General features: G+C 46.3%; 2 protein-coding genes across 7 annotated transcripts in view; both read left to right on the plus strand.

Moving 5' to 3' along the window:
* MDGA2 (MAM domain containing glycosylphosphatidylinositol anchor 2) overlaps positions 1–18,210 on the plus strand; it is a 276,490-nt gene that overhangs the window by 87,900 nt on the left and 170,380 nt on the right. The gene's annotated exons all lie outside the window — the stretch shown is intronic.
* The window catches only part of CDKN3 (cyclin dependent kinase inhibitor 3), a 482,527-nt gene continuing 476,838 nt past the window's right edge, over positions 12,522–18,210 (plus strand). For all 4 annotated transcript variants that reach the window (XM_072336912.1, XM_072336916.1, XM_072336913.1 and 1 more), the window contains exon 1: positions 12,522–12,566. The gene's annotated coding sequence lies outside the window, so the exon portion shown is untranslated. The remainder of the gene's footprint in view (positions 12,567–18,210) is intronic.

Consider the following 18,210-nt stretch of genomic DNA (forward strand, 5'->3'; position numbering starts at 1 on the left):
GGAAAGCAGTGGAGGAAAACGTGAATTTTCTTGCTGTGGGTCCCCTCTAGGTCTCAGCCAGATGGTAGCCAGGAAGGCAGGTGACAGAGCTGGTGACTGGCTGCAGAGAGTGCTGGTACTGCTGGCTGGATCATATCAAGGCACTGAGCTCTGGGGAGGTCAGCAGGAGCCAGCTGAGCCCTCTGCCTGGCTGCAGGGGCATCAGGTCATCTTCTCTGATGTTTGTCTGCTTGTTGCCTTCCTCTTGGGCTGAAAGGAGCATGATGATGGTGTCTGGGGGTTAGAGAGGGCACGATTGAGCCTCAGATCACTGCTGTAAGCTGCTGGTAACCCTCGGGGAGTCTTCAGAGGCTGCATGCTCTGCCATCCCCAGTGCTGACCACTAACCTGCTCCATCCCATGGACTATCCCCAAGGGCAGCAGTTCTTACTGATGCTGTGTTCCAGCCTCCTGTATTGTGGCTCAGCTGTTACTGGCTCAGTGTCTGCCTGGTTTTCCTTTCTGTCCTATTACAGTTCTTTCTGTATACATCAAGAAAGGAAAAGAGCCTCTCTCAGAGGGCTGTAGATGTGTCTGTCCTTGTTTTGCAAGGTGGCTTCTCAGTATCCCAGCTCTGTATGCACGGCTCAGGTCTAGAGTATGTCTGTGTGTGTGTGTGTGTGTGTGTTAATGCCTGTGAGTGAGTGCTCTCCCCGGGGCAGGAACAAGGTATAGGGATCCAGAGTGCCTTTGGTGGTGATAGTGCCATTGCTGCACTGGGTTTCCCCTTCTGTTTGTGTCCAGAGCCATTTGACATGCTTATGTGAATGAGAGATTGTAGCAAGGAAATGAGACCCCATCTCTCCAAGAAAGCAAAACAGAACAGTGTTGTATTTTTCCTCCTTCCTTCACAGCAAAGGCAGTGAGAAAGTGCTGCTGGCGGGTCACTCTCGAAAGGATGTACCAAAGCTGGGACTCTGGGAGAAGAAACGGTTCTGTTCTGCTTCTTGTCAGTGCTCCTGTGTGCTTTACCAAAGTGCACGTTGGTTCCTTTTTGTCTTTCCAGGTGTTGCGTTTAACTTCTTGATCAATTGATGTAGCTCTGTCACAGACATGTGCCTCAGTCTGTGATCTGCTCCGAGCCGTGCCGCAGTGATGCTGCTCTGTAGGGGCCTCTCTTTGGAAAACACATCTTTGGCTTTACTCTATTTTCCCACCTGCAGAGCTCTCTTTACGGGTACTTAAAGGCAGGCAGAGAACAGAAATGTGTATTCAGTGCGGTGGTGGCACCTGCAAAGTGGAAGTGGTTTTGAAACTCTGTGTAAAAATATTTGGTGGTCTCATCAATATCAATAAGACCACTGGAGGAAATAAGAGAAAGCTGCAGTCAGTGCTGCAAGGGGAGAGAACTGGAAACGCATGTACACAGTGTTTCCCCAAAGCATAGCTTGGCTCCTCATTGTGCAGGAAGGTCGGAGCACCTCAGCACAGCAGCTGTGCAGTGTGTGTGTGACACTGGAGCTATTACTGCTGTTCATGATTTGCAGAATTCTTATGCACGGCCCTCATCACGCCATCTATTAAATGCACCATTAGTTGCCATAGAAACTAATTTTTCTTGATGAAGTTTTTTCAAATGCCAACCTCCACACTCAGGTGAGGCTCAGGGTGGGTGGGCAGATGCAGCCCTTGCTCATCAATTGCCATTTACCAGATGTTGCCCAATAGTGGGTGATGGTTATTTTTCTCTCCTTGTTTTTTTAAATAAAATTCATCATTTCCCTTTCTATCTGGGAATGAGGGCAGGGCAGATAATACTGCTGTGTGTCTGTGGGTTTGCTGGGCTGTTGGTGTGCCCTGCAAGGCGGCCAGCTGCAGTTTTACCCTTCAGACCCACCTATTCTACATGTGGCCCTAGGAAGCCATTGCTGTGTCTGTCATCTCTTTCAAAGGCATCCAAGGCAGCATGGAGATGGCTGAGACCTGCGGTGTGGGTACAGTGCTTGCTGCTTTATGCAGCTGGTAGGAGACAGAGCAGGGGCTGCCTGGCAGTCTGTCTGCATTGCTCGTTGCCTGCTAAGGGCTGAGATAAAGGCTGTGTCAGCAGACCTCTGCCTATGTTGGGTTTACTTTGGCACTTATTGTCAGTGATTCTTTTCCACATCGTTTAGGTCTGTGTGCTGTCAAACCTCAGCTTACATCATCCTGTGACCTTCTGAGATGCAAAACATGCTGTGTGGAGCCCATCAGTGTGGCCTGGTGTCCCCCGGTGGGAGGCAGTGTCCCATGGCTGTTCCCTTGCCTTGCACCAGGCTTCCCCAGGTGGGTGGGAGTGATCCAGCAGATCCCTGCTCTGTGGGCTCTGTTATGTCTGCTCTTCTGGGGTGGAGTTTCCTAGCGAGTTGTTCCCTAGGTGAGTTGATCTCATGGCCACCAGTGCTCCTGCCTGTCCTCACCTTCCCTCTGCCTGTATCTGCTGGTATAGACCTGCCCCAAGAGGAAGGGTAAGCTTGGAAATGAGCAGAAACCACTCACATCTTTGGGAGAAATTCAGCCTAGTACCTACGTGGCACACGTAGTCTGGTCCTGCAAGACAGGTGTGCATGCTCTGCCTCCAGAGTGCTCTGGGAGTCTGCCTGTTCTGCGCCTTCCCTTGTGACGTGGTGCAGAGTGGCTTTGGAGATGTGGAAAGCAATGAAGTAGCACAGATCTCCAATTAGAGAGAAAGATCAGTGGCGAGAACTGAGGAGTAGGTAAAGGGCTACCTCAGCTGCTCTTACAGAACAGAGATGTAGTGCTGTTGGAGATGGGACTGCCATCCAGTGCCCTGCAGCCCGAGCTGGGGCCCAGCTCAGCATCCTGTGTGATTTAGCACTTAGAAGCAGCAATGGCGCAGAAGCTGTAAAATACAAGGGGATATGAAGGCATCACTCACATTTTTCCCTCTTAATTGAGTGTTAGGAATAAGCCAAGTTTTTACAACTATCTTGTTTTTATTGTCCTCCAAAGGCTGAATGTTTTCCTTGCCGATTACACATTGTTTCTTGCATGTTTGATTCCAAAGCAAAAAAAACACAACAAATAACACAAAAGCTTTTCAGTTGGTTCCAGCTTCTTTGCAGAGTGGGTCACTGCACTTCTTTACATGAAGCAGTGCTGTCAGCTGTGGTCAGAGCGTGTTGTGCACTCAGCTTAGCAATGCGCTCAGATGCATGAGCATCCCTGTCCCAGGAAGCCAAATGCAACTCCAAGGGTGTCCTTCTTGCTTGTCCTCCTGCATAGTCCCTCTGGGGGGATGCTGTGATTTCTGTCCCCAGTGTTTATTTCTCTTGTCAGGGCAGGGAAATGCTGTAGCGAGCAGTGAGTGCATGTGCAGTGCTCTGCAGAGGTGTGAATTCAGGTGCAATACTTGAGGAAGAAAATGTCAAATTAACAGCTCATAGCATCAACAAAAAAATCAACAGCAAAAATGGCATGTAAATTTTAACCAGGTTTCTTTTAGCGCTGAAGAATGATAGAAATACTTGCTCTTCACCAATAAATGTGAGCTTTATCGAGTCAAACATTTACAAAGGGGTTCTCAGCATAAAAAGCGGGCTAATTTAGTCATGAGTCAGGCTGGATTTTGTCAGGTGTTCACTGAACATTTGTAAAATCTTTCCGTGAACTGAGGAGTGTCGCATGGAATCATCATCCATTTCCCTAACGAGAGCACAATTACTGTAATAACGATATGCAGAGGGCAGCAGGAAAGCAGCTGTTGCACGGCAAATAGCCCCCTCCCCATAAATTACTTTATGCGGCCACATCAGCAGTTAATAAGAATGCCTTCCAATTAAAACAGAAAATGTAGCATCCAGTTTGCTTCAAAGGAGCCTTTTATGTTTCACTTGCAGCTGATCAAAGCCACCACTATGTGGGTTGGTTATTTTTTTCTTGTTTGTTTTCTGAAACACCGCACTTTACGTTTTAATGGACGGAGTGCCAGGACATGTTAATTCTTTCCTTGCACCCTAATCAGGTGAAGGTAGGGTTGCGTACCAAGTATTTAATATGGCACATGCTTTAAATAATGAAGGTGCTTCGTGATGCACTGCAGTGGTGTGCTGGCTGCTCGGTGGGAAGCTCTTTGCTGGAGCTGCAAGCACTGCGTGGTGCATCTGCCGCCTGTCAGCCTGCAGTGTTCTTCTCCACATGTACAAGGGGAAGTTTGAGAGTTGCCTTTGCTTTGCTTCTAAACCTTGTTTGCTGATATTTGGTTGTTGTCTCAGTGACGGATCTTAGAAAGGCTCAGCTGTGGGAGGAACGTCTTGAAGATGAGAACACTGAAGTAAGAGCAGGCAGTAAGTGAGGAAGGAGAGTCAGAGCTGCTTACCCAGCCATTCCTATTAAATGTGGTGCGGGTTTAGCCTTCCTAATAAGCAAACTGGGAGAAAACTCAACCCATTGCAAACAGTACCTCCCCCTAAATGTGTCTTCATAGAACGGCTTATGTCTTTAAGGGACCTTATATCTTTAAGGGACCTTAAAGATCATGGAATCATAGAATGGCCTGGGTTGCAAAGGCCCACAGTGCTCATGCAGTTCCAACCCCCTGCATATGCGGGGTCACCAACCAGCAGCCTAGGCTGCCCAGAGCCACATCCAGCCTGGCCTTGAATGCCTGCAGGGATGGGGCATCCACAGCCTCCTTGGGCAACCTGTTCCAGTGCGTCACCACCCTCTGGGTGAAAAACTTCCTCCTAAATACAACCTAAACCTCCCCTGTCTGAGTTTAAAGCCATTCCCCCTTGTCCTATCACTGCCCACCCTCATAAACAGCCATTCCCCCTCCTGTTTATACACTCCCTTCAAGTACTGGAAGGCCACAATACTTGAAGGGAGCATCCCAACTCCCTGCCATGGACCGGCTGCCCAGGATCCCATCCAACCTGACCTCAAACACCCCCAAGGACAGATCATCCACAACTTCTTTGTGCAGCCTGTTGTAGTGCCTCATGACTCTGAAATGTTTTCAAGTATCACCTTATTCCATTCATTGCTTCTTGGTGGCGTGCACATTTGTAAAGAGATATTGTCAAGGATAAAGCACAAGAAGCTTCATCAAAAATCATTGATGAACTCCATGAGAACTCAGTAAGAATTGCAGCCACTGCCATCAAACCATGCATCTTTTTCACAAAAAATGGGGTCATGTTTCCCACTGGTTTTTATGTTCTTATAGCTCTCTTTTTATGTTTTAATGAAAAACATATTAAAAAAAGATATTTTTGTTAGGTATATGCATTAACTGCATTATATTATACATGCAGCCCAAGACAATTTTTCTTCACTCAGTGCTTCCCAGGCAATCCCAACGGTTGGACGCCCATGCTTTAAATCAAGATAAATGCATCAGGGCAAGTGAAGGGTAAATTTCAGTCACACTCTCTCAGATGAGAATATTGAGCTTACAGCTGCTAAAGCATCAGCAATCACTGAAGTGAGACTGTCAGAGAATCATGCGGAGTCGGAAATGATATCCAGGTGGGTGATTTTTAGCATACCAGCTTCACGTTGACCCTTGTAGAAGCTTAAAAGGTGCCAAAAATCCTCTACAGAACGTTTCTGAAGAACACAGAGCACAAATCTCCCGTCATCAGAATAAGACTGAAATTCTTCAGCTTCCTGAATTGTGAATGTTTCTCCTTTGGATGGATTTCCTCTTTCTTCTCACCCTCCCTTGGATCTTCCCCCCTGACAGGATATCTGTTCATAGAGTCATAGAATCACCAGGGTTGAAAGGGACCTCCAAGGTCATCCAATCCGTCTGTCAACATACCACTTATGGTCAGCTTTTGTTTTCCATGTTCTTAATGGGTCTTGACCCAAGGTAGGAGGAAGTTGACTGGCAGGATGGACCGTTGTCAAAAGTGAGCTAGGTGCTTTTGTAATGAGATGTTTTTCTGTGAGCTCTTTCTCATTTCAAATCAGAGAAAGGATCTGATGAATCAAGAGAGGATTTAGTAACCTGGGGAGACCCGCAGAACATGCAGGTCTGCCGTGACTGAAGCAGAAGCATGTTCTCTTGTTTGTGAGAAATACTTGAAGATGATTTTTTTCTGGAGCAGAAGGAAGAGTCATTCCCATTTCTTCGGATATTGTATAAAATGTGTTCTGGATTTGAGAATTAAACCAGTGAGCTCTTGGTATCTTCTCCCATAGCAGCAAGAAGTGTTTATAGATGGAGACTGTTAGTTTTGATGCTCATATGATTTCCATTAACTAAATCTGTTAGATCTGAAAGTCCAGACATGTAGTAGTGCCTTTGGGAAGGAGTGGGATGACTCCAAGTTTGATACTGATACCTTCTCTTCTTGAGTCTGCCATTTGGCTCTAGAGCCGATGCCTTCCCTGGGGGGGATTTATGTAAGCCCAGCATGTTCTTCCATGACTGGCTGTTCCCTACCTGAGCATGGGAGGCATACTGGTTCCTCAGAGCCTTCTTCGTACATCCCACCAAGTTCAAGGAGAAGAAGAATTGAAGTATAGAGAGCTTCTGCATGTTGTGTGATGGTAATGGCTGATGGACAGACTTGATAATCTTAGGGGACTTTTCTAACCTTAATGATTCTATGATAAGTTAGCCAAGACCAGAGGTGCCATCCCATCATCTACCAGCTTCTGCAGCTGCAAGTCTTTGGTTTCCCCTCATGACACTTATGACCACCCTCAGGTCACAGCCTTTACTCAACACTCAACTTCCTTTCTGCAGACCACAGCATCATTTTGCATGTAGAATCTTCCTACAGCTTTACCTTGTTGTATGGGAGATTGGTAATCACAGCCTGAACCTCTGATTAATCAGCTGAGGCAAGTATGGGGTCAGCTGTGGGAGCACAGGTGAGAGTGATGTAGCTGTGCTCCCGGAAGGGGTGGAGCTTGACTCCATCCCCTCTGAGACCTCATTTAAGGGCTGACTCCCACTGGAGCAGTATCTCTTGGAGATCGCTCACCAGGGAGGACCGCCTCAGCTGCCTCAGTCAAGGCACCACCATTGGTGAGTTTTTCCTTTACTTTTTCACTTGTATACCTTCTGTACATTTTGTTTCCATCTGTACATTTAAAACCAATACATTTGGCGAGCCAGCCAGGAGCCTGTAAATATCGGAAAAAAAATGTCTTTCCTGTGGAATGTGTTTAGCTGGTTCAAGGGGGAGAAGATCACCCCCTTAGGGAAAATCCTCCCTGGACAAATACCAGGGTTTGAGGCGTCCCCATATTTTCAATTAGCGACGATTATCGAACAATGGGGGCCCTTACGGGTGACGGGCAATATGTCCCCTTACCATCTAACTGAATACTTTCAGGGGTTGCAAAAAGATATTTTGACAACCAAAGAAAGGCAAATGGCTGCATCCATGGCTGCTTGGCCTTTATTGAATGCTTTAAATCAGGCAGAGGTTAAATCAGATAAGATTGAACATGAAAATCAATTATTAAAAGCCCGCATTGAAAAATTGGAGGGCGAAATTAATCTATTAACGGGGAAAAATTCATCATTTTTTTCAAACACCCCCCAAATTAGATATATTACAATGGATGATAGTAAGGATCCTGAAACATCGGATCAAACTAAGGTCACTAAATCTGACCTAGAAGAGCCACTTAAGACGGACTTATTAGAAGTCCGCCCTATGGTAACCCAAAAAACAAAAAAAGTCCAGGAGCGACCAGCAGGGGTGCCTCCTGATCAATGGACCCCTGCTGACTCCTATTTACACGTAACAGCACGTCCATATACACCCACCGAACTTATGGATCTAGTACAGCGCTTCAGGCAAAGACCAAGGGAAAGTGTCCCAGCCTGGCTGTTACGATTATGGGACTCGGGAGCAGAAAGTGTAATAGTTAACGGCTCCGAGGTATCTAAACTAGCAACTATAACAGTCCATCCTGCCCTGAGGCAGAGATTGTACTCAGGGTCCCAGTTCCCTGAAGAGAATCATTCGATCGTAGATTGGATAATGGCTGCCTGCCGTATGGTATGGTCAAATAAAACAGACATGCCAATACATACAGGAATGTGGTCTTCTATGGAAGACCTACAAAATTATATCCGGGAACTAGGCATGCGAGAGGCTGTCTATGAAGATGTATCTGTTAGTCCGGACATGGTGAAGTTTTCCGCGGGAATGAGGGACCTAATCTTACAACAGGCTCCCTCACATATGTATGGAACATTGGTTTCTATATTGAATCCTCTAGTGGCCGCAGAGGCAGCAGTCCAACATGCTGCCCAATTGGTAGCGGACCTGGGGGAAACGGAGCGCCTAAGAACCAAGCGCAATATTAGAGTAATTGAAGATCCTGAAGTTTTTCCAATAGCCCGAGCCAGGAGATCGGCTCCACGAACCCCTCGGGCGGGACCCATTAGGGTGTCCCGAAAACAAATGTTTAATGATCTACTCCGAGCAGGTGTTCAATTTGCCAAAATTGATGGGCAGCCCAATCACGTTCTGCTTCAGTTGTGGAAACAGCTGAAGGATGAACAAAAATTTCAAAACCGCCCCAAAAGACCGGGGATAAGGCTTATAGAACGACGACCAACAACAGTTTGGAATCTAGAAGACTTTATCGTGCCAAATAGGAAAAAGAGGCCACCTCAGGTGCCTCGGGTCACAGTACCAGAGGCATCAGAGGTAAAAGACCTGAATCTGGCCCAGTTTATGGCGTGATGAGGGACGTCAGTCACCCTAGGGCCTCTAGACGGGACCGGAGGCCCTATGTGGAATTGACAATATATTGGTCCCGAGAAAATGTGCAGAAGGTTATGGCCCTCGTTGATACGGGGGCGGAAACATCTATAATTTATGGAGATCCAACAAAATTCAGAGGGAACAAAGTAATGATTGGAGGCTTTGGGGGACAGACCGTTCCAGTCACCCAAACTTGGGTAAAATTGGGGGTCGGGCGCCTCCCACCACGGGAGTACAAGGTATCTATTGCCCCAATTCCGGAGTACATATTGGGAATTGATATCTTGTGGGGTCTGGCTCTCCACACAACAGTGGGAGAGTTCCGGTTGCGGCAGAGATGCATTAGTATCCGGGCAATTCAGACAATATTGAGAGGCCATGCAAAACATGAGCCTATTTGTCTGCCCAAGCCACGTCGGATTACTAATGTAAAACAGTACAGACTCCCAGGTGGGCAGGATGAAATAACAAAAACAGTGCAGGAATTAGAAAGAGTGGGTATTATAAGGCCTGCACATAGCCCGTACAACTCCCCAATATGGCCAGTGCGAAAATCGGATGGAACATGGAGGATGACAGTGGATTACAGGGAATTAAACAAGGTCACGCCGCCCGTTCATGCAGCCGTACCCAATATTGCCTCCCTAATGGACACACTAAGTAGAGAAATTAAAACGTATCACTGTGTCCTAGACTTAGCGAATGCATTCTTCAGTATTCCGATTAGTGAAGAATCACAAGACCAGTTTGCATTCACATGGGAAGGCAGGCAGTGGACTTTTCAGGTTCTGCCGCAAGGGTACGTGCATTCACCTACTTTTTGTCATAATTTGGTGGCGCGTGATCTGGCTAAGTGGCAGAAGCCACATAATGTAAATTTATATCATTATATTGATGACCTCCTGTTAACATCCGATTCATTAGAGGCGGTGAGACAAGCAGCAGATTTATTGATAGCTTATCTGCAAAAGAGAGGGTGGGCTATAAACCCACAGAAGGTGCAAGGTCCGGGGTTATCTGTAAAATTCCTGGGAGTAATTTGGTCCGGAAAAACCAAAGTACTACCCAGTGCAGTAGTGGATAAAGTCCAAGCGTTCCCAGTCCCTACAACATCAAAACAGCTACAAGAGTTCTTAGGTATATTAGGGTATTGGCGCTCCTTTATACCTCACTTAGCTCAGTTGTTGAGGCCATTGTATAAGCTTACCAAGAAGGGTCAATCGTGGAACTGGGGGAAGGTAGAACAAGATGCTTTTCAACAGGCAAAGCTGGCAGTTAAACAAGCCCAGGCATTGGGTATATTTGATCCGACCCTCCCAGCTGAACTAGACGTTCATGTTACCCAGGATGGTTTTGGCTGGGGCCTGTGGCAACGCCAGAGTTCTGTTCGAACCCCCATTGGATTCTGGTCTCAGGTTTGGCACGGAGCAGAAGAAAGATACAGCATGATTGAAAAACAGTTATTGGCTGCCTATTCAGCGTTACAAGCGGTAGAGCCAATAACGCAAACAGCAGAGGTTATAGTTAAAACTACATTACCGATCCAGGGGTGGGTAAGAGATCTAACTCACCTTCCTAAGACAGGGGTGGCCCAAGCACAGACGGTAGCACGATGGGTCGCCTATCTAAGTCAAAGAAGCAGCTTGTCTTCGTCTCCACTCAAGGAGGAATTACAGAAGATCTTAGGCCCAGTGACATATCGCAGTGATACGCCGAAAGAACCAATGGTCGCTCCACCAGAGAAGAGCCCTGTTCAGGAAGGAAGATATCCTATTCCTGAAGATGCCTGGTATACGGATGGGTCCAGCAGAGGCAACCCGAGCAAGTGGCGAGCTATAGCATACCATCCCTCTACTGAGACAATCTGGTTTGATGAGGGGGATGGTCAGAGCAGCCAATGGGCAGAATTACGAGCCGTGTGGATGGTTATAACTAAAGAACCTGGTGATGGCATCCTGAACATCTGTACGGATAGCTGGGCCGTGTACCGGGGGCTTACTCTGTGGATTACGCAGTGGGCTACCCAGGAATGGACTATCCACGCCCGACCGATCTGGGGGAAAGACATGTGGGTAGACATTTGGAATACAGTCAAACACAGGACGGTATGTGTCTACCATGTCTCTGGTCATCAACCCCTGCAGTCACCAGGAAACGATGAAGCGGACACACTGGCCCGAGTTCGATGGATTGGGAATTCACAATCCGAAAATATTGCCCGATGGTTACATCAGAAGCTACGGCATGCTGGACAAAAGATAATGTGGGCAGCTGCTAAAGCATGGGGGCTGCCTGTACAGTTATCTGATATCGTCCAAGCATGTCAGGACTGTGACGCTTGCTCGAAGATGAGACCAAGACCGTTGCCTGAAACAACATCCCACATTGCTAGAGGATATAGTCCTCTTCAGAGATGGCAGGTTGATTACATTGGGCCCCTCCCTCGGTCTGAGGGGGCGAGATATGCCCTGACCTGCGTTGATACTGTAAGTGGACTGCTGCAAGCCTATCCCGTACCAAAGGCAAATCAAGCATATACAATTAAGGCACTCACTAAACTGATGTCTGCATATGGGACACCTCAAGTCATCGAGAGCGACCAAGGGACTCACTTTACTGGAGCGATGATACAGCGCTGGGCAGAAGAGAACAACATTGAATGGCGATTCCATCTGCCATATAATCCAACAGGGGCAGGCCTTATTGAACGCTACAATGGTATTCTTAAGGCTGCCCTGAAGACAGACTCCCAGTCCCTGCAGGGGTGGACAAAAAGATTATACGAAACCCTGCGGGACTTGAACGAAAGACCTCGGGATGGCAGACCCAGTGCTCTGAAAATGTTACACACTATATGGGCCTCCCCTCTTAGGATTCAAATTACAGGTGCTGATAATGAGGTAAAACCGCAGGTTGGTAATGACAATAATCTTCTGCTCCCTGCCCCTGAGAATCTAAAACCAGGAATCCATAAGATAAATTGGCCCTGGAAGGTGCAAGTAGGACCCAAGTGGTGTGGCCTACTTGCACCTTGGGGGAGACTATTGGAGGTGGGAGGTTCAGTTACCCCCTCGGTGATAGGTACATGGCCTACTGACATCGTGGTCAATACTCCGGTCTTTATTGCTAAAGGGACACCCATCATGTCCCTATGGCAGATCAGGACTCCTCCTCTGGTGCCAGATATAGTTATACAGCCACAGATATCTGGCCAGAGGGTATGGTATCGGAGGCCGGGACATAATCCGGTGCGAGCAGAAGTATTGACCCAAGACAAGAATACGGCCTGTATCTTGCCCTGGAGGGCAGACCTTCCTCTCCTGGTACCCTTGAAACATCTGTATTACTCCCCCTAAGATTCTAAGCCTCTAGGACCATCAGAGAACAATTTGTGTGGACTGATGAAACGCAAATGGACCTGCACCTCGAGATGGCTTGTCTCCAGTAACATCTATCAAGCACTGGCCCACGGAAGATCGTGAATACCCATCCAATCATCATTTGAATAACATCAGCATTCGGTGCGACGGGAAATTGTATCAACGTCGCGTTGGGTCTCTGTGATAAGGGAAAACTCACCTAATCATTGGTTCACGCTGTGAAGGGGTGGAGTGTATGGGAGATTGGTAATCACAGCCTGAACCTCTGATTAATCAGCTGAGGCAAGTATGGGGTCAGCTGTGGGAGCACAGGTGAGAGTGATGTAGCTGTGCTCCCGGAAGGGGTGGAGCTTGACTCCATCCCCTCTGAGACCTCATTTAAGGGCTGACTCCCACTGGAGCAGTATCTCTTGGAGATCGCTCACCAGGGAGGACCGCCTCAGCTGCCTCAGTCAAGGCACCACCATTGGTGAGTTTTTCCTTTACTTTTTCACTTGTATACCTTCTGTACATTTTGTTTCCATCTGTACATTTAAAACCAATACACTTGTGATCAGTACTTAGATTCCCACAAAGTGGTCTGATTGTGGTGCTGCTGATACATTGCAACTGAAGTGTGTTTTTTTTTTTACCCCCCTGAGTTATTGATTTGTATTTGGGTGAATGGCTCATGGATGGAACAGGACCAAATTGGGTTGTTCCTGGTGTGACCATTACACTACCACTCCGTAATCCCTTTGTGCTGCTTCGTTCTCTGTGCAGCTACCGGGCTGTTCTGGTAGGTAGATCATCTGGAGAGTGCTCTGTAATCAAGACTTGCTCCTGTTCTGTTATCAGAGTGTTGTTAGGCCTATTTTCTCTCCTAGAGGCTTTATAGGCAGCATAGGCACGTGCAGTCTTTGCTGTTTTGCTTTGTTTTGTTTGTCTTAATAGATAGCTCTGTATGTTAGCAAAGGAAAGAAATCTGAATCTGAAGAGGAGAAGCTGAACTGTAAATAAGTGGAACTGTTTAATCTACATGTAAATGTTTGCCTTTTCAGCCAAAAGCGACTGAAAAGAAGACTCAGCTGTCTGCCCCAGTTCATTTGATGTGCGCTATTACTGTACTCCATAAAAAGTGGCAGCCACTGGGAAAAAAAAACAGCTCAAAATGTCATCAATCTGCTCAGCGTGACTGTAGGGGTTGTCTAAGGGATGAGAGCTTGGATTCCTTTCTGGGATGCAGAAGTGTCTCCCATCCAAGCACGCAAGAACAACTTCCATGTGTTTTGTTCCGCGTTGTCTTTTTTCTGTGTGGGCTACGATTGTTTTGCATAGCAAGAAGTTCATGATTAGGCATCAGGAAAAGTATTACTCGAATTATTCTTCATAGCAGTTTTATTACAGAAGAACTCCGCTGTGATGTGTGACTGCTCCTTCGTTTTGAGTGGTCCAACTACCTCTGCTTGAAAGATATAACCCTGGTGTAGTCCTGGTGGGTCCTTGTGAGCAATTATTGCATCGTTACAGGCTAAGTCCTCTTCTGCACATTTTGGGATCCAGGAGATAAAAATAACAAGTGAGAATCTTTTTTCTCCCTGTATGTCTATCAATCAAAATGATAAAGATATTTACGACTTGCACATTTTAATGGTGTAATTAGATATAATTACATGTTCAAATGATTACACACATGAACACTAATTACATAATTGAAGACAATTATGCTAACTAGGTAAATACATAATTAACTAAACATCTCTTGTAAAATCGAGGATATTTGTACACCATCCAAAGGAAGTAAAATTGCAATAAACAATAAGTAGTAACCTTATGGGTCTGACAGTGGAAATGGAGAGAGGTACCCAGAGCCTCAATAATATCCGCAGTGCAGAAGAGCCTTTGGGCACAGATCATGGAGTCACAGAATGGCCTGGGTTGCAAAGGCCCACAATGAGGATCCAGTGCCAACCCCCTGCTGTGTGCAGGGTCACCAACCAGCAGCCCAGGCTGCCCAGAGCCACATCCAGCCTGGCCTTGAATGCCTGCAGGGATGGGGCATCCACAGCCTCCTTGGGCAACCTGTTCAGTGCGTCACCACCCTCTGGGGGAAAAGCTTCCTCCTAAGATCCAACCTAAACCTCCCCTGTCTCAGTTTCAAACCATTCCCCCTTGTCCTATCACTGCCCACCCATGTAGATCATTACTGTGTGCTGTCAGTGCCCAATAAACAGCTGCAGTGGCTGTCAACTTCTCAAGTTTTAAACATTTGCTGATTAGTTTTGCAAATCTCCGCTCATTATAGTTTGATAACAGGACGTTTACTGCAGTCCTTGCTCTACAAGTCTGCTCTCTTAACCCCATCCTTTATTTTTCATTGTGTACTGAACCAGGTTCTTTTTCTTAATTAATTTCTCTGTGCAGTTCTCTTGATATGTGGCAGCTGTTCCCTGCTCCCTTTCCTTGGCACTGGTGGGAGTCATTTAAAGGTATGCCAAGAAAGCTCAACAAGACATGAATGATTCTATTGGTGATTATTATTCCTTCAGAGTTGGAAAGATTCAAACATGTGTTCCCTTTGTTTTCCTTTAGCAAAGATTGTGTTTTTTACAACTGTTTATGAGGGTGGGCATGTATATTATATACATTATATATATGTATGTAATATATATATATATTTGCGCTCAGCAGCTGCTGATCTTTTCTAGCTTTAGCTCTGCTGACAGGATTTCATACTGAGTTGCCAACTCTCTTGTCTCACAATTACTTCTGGATTCCCTTCTCTGTCTTCTTCCCACCTGCCCAATTCTCCCACCTTTCAAGCAAAAATTGATGCCATTTCCATCCTTTGCCATCACAGCCAACGAAGGTAAATCTCAGGATTACGCTTTCATTTTTAGCTCTATTGGTTTACAGTGTGCACTTCAGCATGCATGGAAGGAGAGTTCAGCTTGGTTAATGTTAATGGATTCTAGAGATTATGCATTGATTCAGAAGGCAGTCTGGGAATGTGGCCTTGCAAGACGCCATGCAGGGACGGCCTAGGAGGTGCTGGTAATGTCCAGTAAGGATGTGAAGGCAGCATCCAGTGGTCAGCAGAGCTCACTATTTGGAAGTGATTTTCCTCTGCGTGCAGCAGGGCTGCTTATCAGCACCATTTGAAATAAAGCACGATTACAATTTATGAAGTTTTATGAAGTTTTTATAATGGGAACTCGTTTAAATAAGCAGAGTGATATTGCATCGCACGCAATCGATAAGCCTGGTGCTATTTGCAGAAGACGGTGTAGTGGAAAAAGGTGCCATTTAAACCCGTTGGTTTCTGATGCTGGGTTAAGTGGATTTAATGTGCTTGAGCAGAGGTGTGCCAGCTCAGCGTGGCGATGCCCTGTGTGGATGGTGGCACTTTGGCCCTGCAGCCCCATCACTGCGCAGGTCTCCATCTCGTAGCATTCACCATCTGCACTGAAATAGCTTTCCGCTGTGATCCTATTTTAGCCGCGTCGTGCTGGCGTCAGCGGCTGCTGCTTTTGTTTTCTTATTTACAGACATATTTATTTACGATGCTTGTCAGTCTGTTGGAAAGCTGCACGTCTTAGAATGGCCTGGGTTGAAAAGGACCACAATGATCACCCAGTTTCAACCCCCTGCTATGTTCAGGGTCGCCAATCAGCAGACCAGGCTGCCCAGAGCCACATCCAGCCTGTCCTCCCTGGTTTCCAGTGCAGGCGGCATTCAGGGTTTGCATTAGGAAAGATGAGAGAAGCAGTGTTTCCTTCTGTCTTTCTCAGTTCGAGTGTCTGGGTGTGCTCTGGCCCTTCTGAGTGCTTGGCTTCTCCCAGGGGTCCTGCAAGGCAGTGAAACAGGCAGAGCTCAGAAGCAGAAGCTCCGCTGCCTGAAAAAGGAAGGAAAAAAAATAAAAGCATCAGTTTTACACTGCCTACATTGCAGGATGCCTTTGTCACTTTGAAATGCAATTCTATTATGAAAACTGACTTAAAAGAAAAAAAAAGAAGCTGTTTAGCAGACAGCTTTTCCTTTCTCTGTTTAGACTCGAGTCTTCTGAGTTTAACGACAGAAGCGTGTTTTTATGCCTTTTTGCTCTCGAGGGAAACCAGCAGCTCCAGGAACTGAGGAGCTGATGGCTTTTTGCTTGCCACCAATTCTTGTGCTGTGGTTGCATTGCTGCTCCCCAGAGCTCTGTCCTGGCACATCCCTGTCCTGAGGCTGGATGGAGATAGGACATCTGGGCACAAGGAGCATGGGATGTGTCACTGCCCATGTCAGCCCTGGGGGAAGCCAGACACTGGGCTTCAAAAGGTTCTGCAGCCACTGAATGTTTGGGGCTCCTCGCTTAAAAAACAGGGCTAAAAGAGCTATTTAGGGTAAAGGGGGATCTTGATGTCTTTGAATCCTGTGAGGATGGTGTGTGGGTTCCAGCAGGTTGTTTAGGGGAGCTGGGTAGTAGAAACCCAGCACAGGGAAAGTGGCTACTTTGGGGCCGTGGAGCTGGTTTCTGTGCTGGAGGACACAGAGTTTATATCCGTGGCTCTGTGCTGACCCCCAGTGCTCCTGGAGAGGTCCTTTGGCCCTGCTGAGTTTGATTTAGGAAAACACTGTGGGTAAAAGATCCTTCGTATAAGCATCTTAGGTTGTAGCGGTTGGGGGAATCCACGTCTAATCCATTCTACCATTGCCTTTCATTTGCCTCTTCCGTTGAAAAACGGTCTTCTGTCAACTCCTAGTCCCTTGTTCTAAAGGTGTTATTGCCTTACTCTGACTTTTCAGTCAGTACTCCAAATATGCTGAGCTTATATGGCACATTTCTGAGTTTTATGAGCATGGTGGCTTTCTCCATACACTTACTATTCTGCAGCAGCATGTATAGCCATCAGAGTGGGACCGTTGCCTTAGGCCGTATTCCATCTGATTAATTTCTGCTTTATACAATCAGAAAACCTCTCAGTGTTTTAATCCAACGGCTCAGAGCAGTGGTGGAGCTGGCCTGGAGCACGTGGATAGCTGTGGTTCCAGCTTTGTCCTCAGTCCTTACGCTCACAGCTTCTCAGTCAGTTTGGGGCCTTCCCAGCAGCTCATCTGTGCAGATCCTCACAGCAAACACTTTCCAATGGCCACCAGATTATCAATTTTCTCATCACAACGTTTCTGTGGTAACTCACGTGCCTTTGGTTATACAAGAGTCTACTTGCAACAGTGGAAACTAAACAAGTGTCTTCTATTTAATTGCCTTCAAACCACTTAAGAACTCTAGTGAAGGCATTTCCATGCATTTGAAGTTATGAGGGTGGATTGATGACTCCAGTGGCTTAACTTAGTATACCAGCATTGGGAGGCCAGCATAAAAATAAGTGAGAATAAAAATGATGCTGTGCCTCCCTGATTCTGCCCTTAGATTATGTTCTTTATCATGAAGGTGAAGTTATACTTCATTTTGAAGCACGTTAGTGCTTCTGAATGCAAATCCTCAGGGAATAATGAAAGCCGTATCGTTCACAGGTCTTTGGATCATTTCACAAAGCTCACTGAATAATTTATTTGATGGTCAGTGAATAATTTCCCATCAGGAATGCCTAACTGTGCAAGGCATTCTATGTCTTGCAGTTGTTGACATTGTTGAGATTATATTGACATGGGTGGAAATTGGGCTCCATGAAATTAATGGAACTCAGTCCTTTCCAGTTGATGCTGAGAAGTTCAGCTCCTATACAAGATGGAAAAAGACTCCATCCTTCAGTGATAGTAAAATGTATATTGATTAATCGGTAGGAAAGTGCAAATGTTTTGGAGCAGTGAAGCTTCTTAAAGTCATAAGGAAAAGCATTGTAGTCAAACAAGGATAAATTGCTGCAATTAATTATTTAGCAGGTTACAAAAAGAGAAGGTACCTATGGATTTTCCCAGACACCACCTTTTGATAAAGAAACCCAGGCTGTAATAGAATCCAGCTTATCTAAAGCAAGATGTTGCTTTGCTTATATAACAGCATCTATTTGCAATAGAAAACAAGTTGTTTTACAAGTTTAGAATCACGGAGTCATAAAATCACCAAGGTTGGAGAAGACCTCCAAGATCATCTCAATTCAACTGCTCATCTATCAACAGTATTTCCCACT

Source organism: Excalfactoria chinensis, chromosome 5 (genome assembly GCF_039878825.1).
Source record: "Excalfactoria chinensis isolate bCotChi1 chromosome 5, bCotChi1.hap2, whole genome shotgun sequence".
NCBI classification, from domain to species: Eukaryota; Metazoa; Chordata; class Aves; order Galliformes; family Phasianidae; genus Excalfactoria; species Excalfactoria chinensis.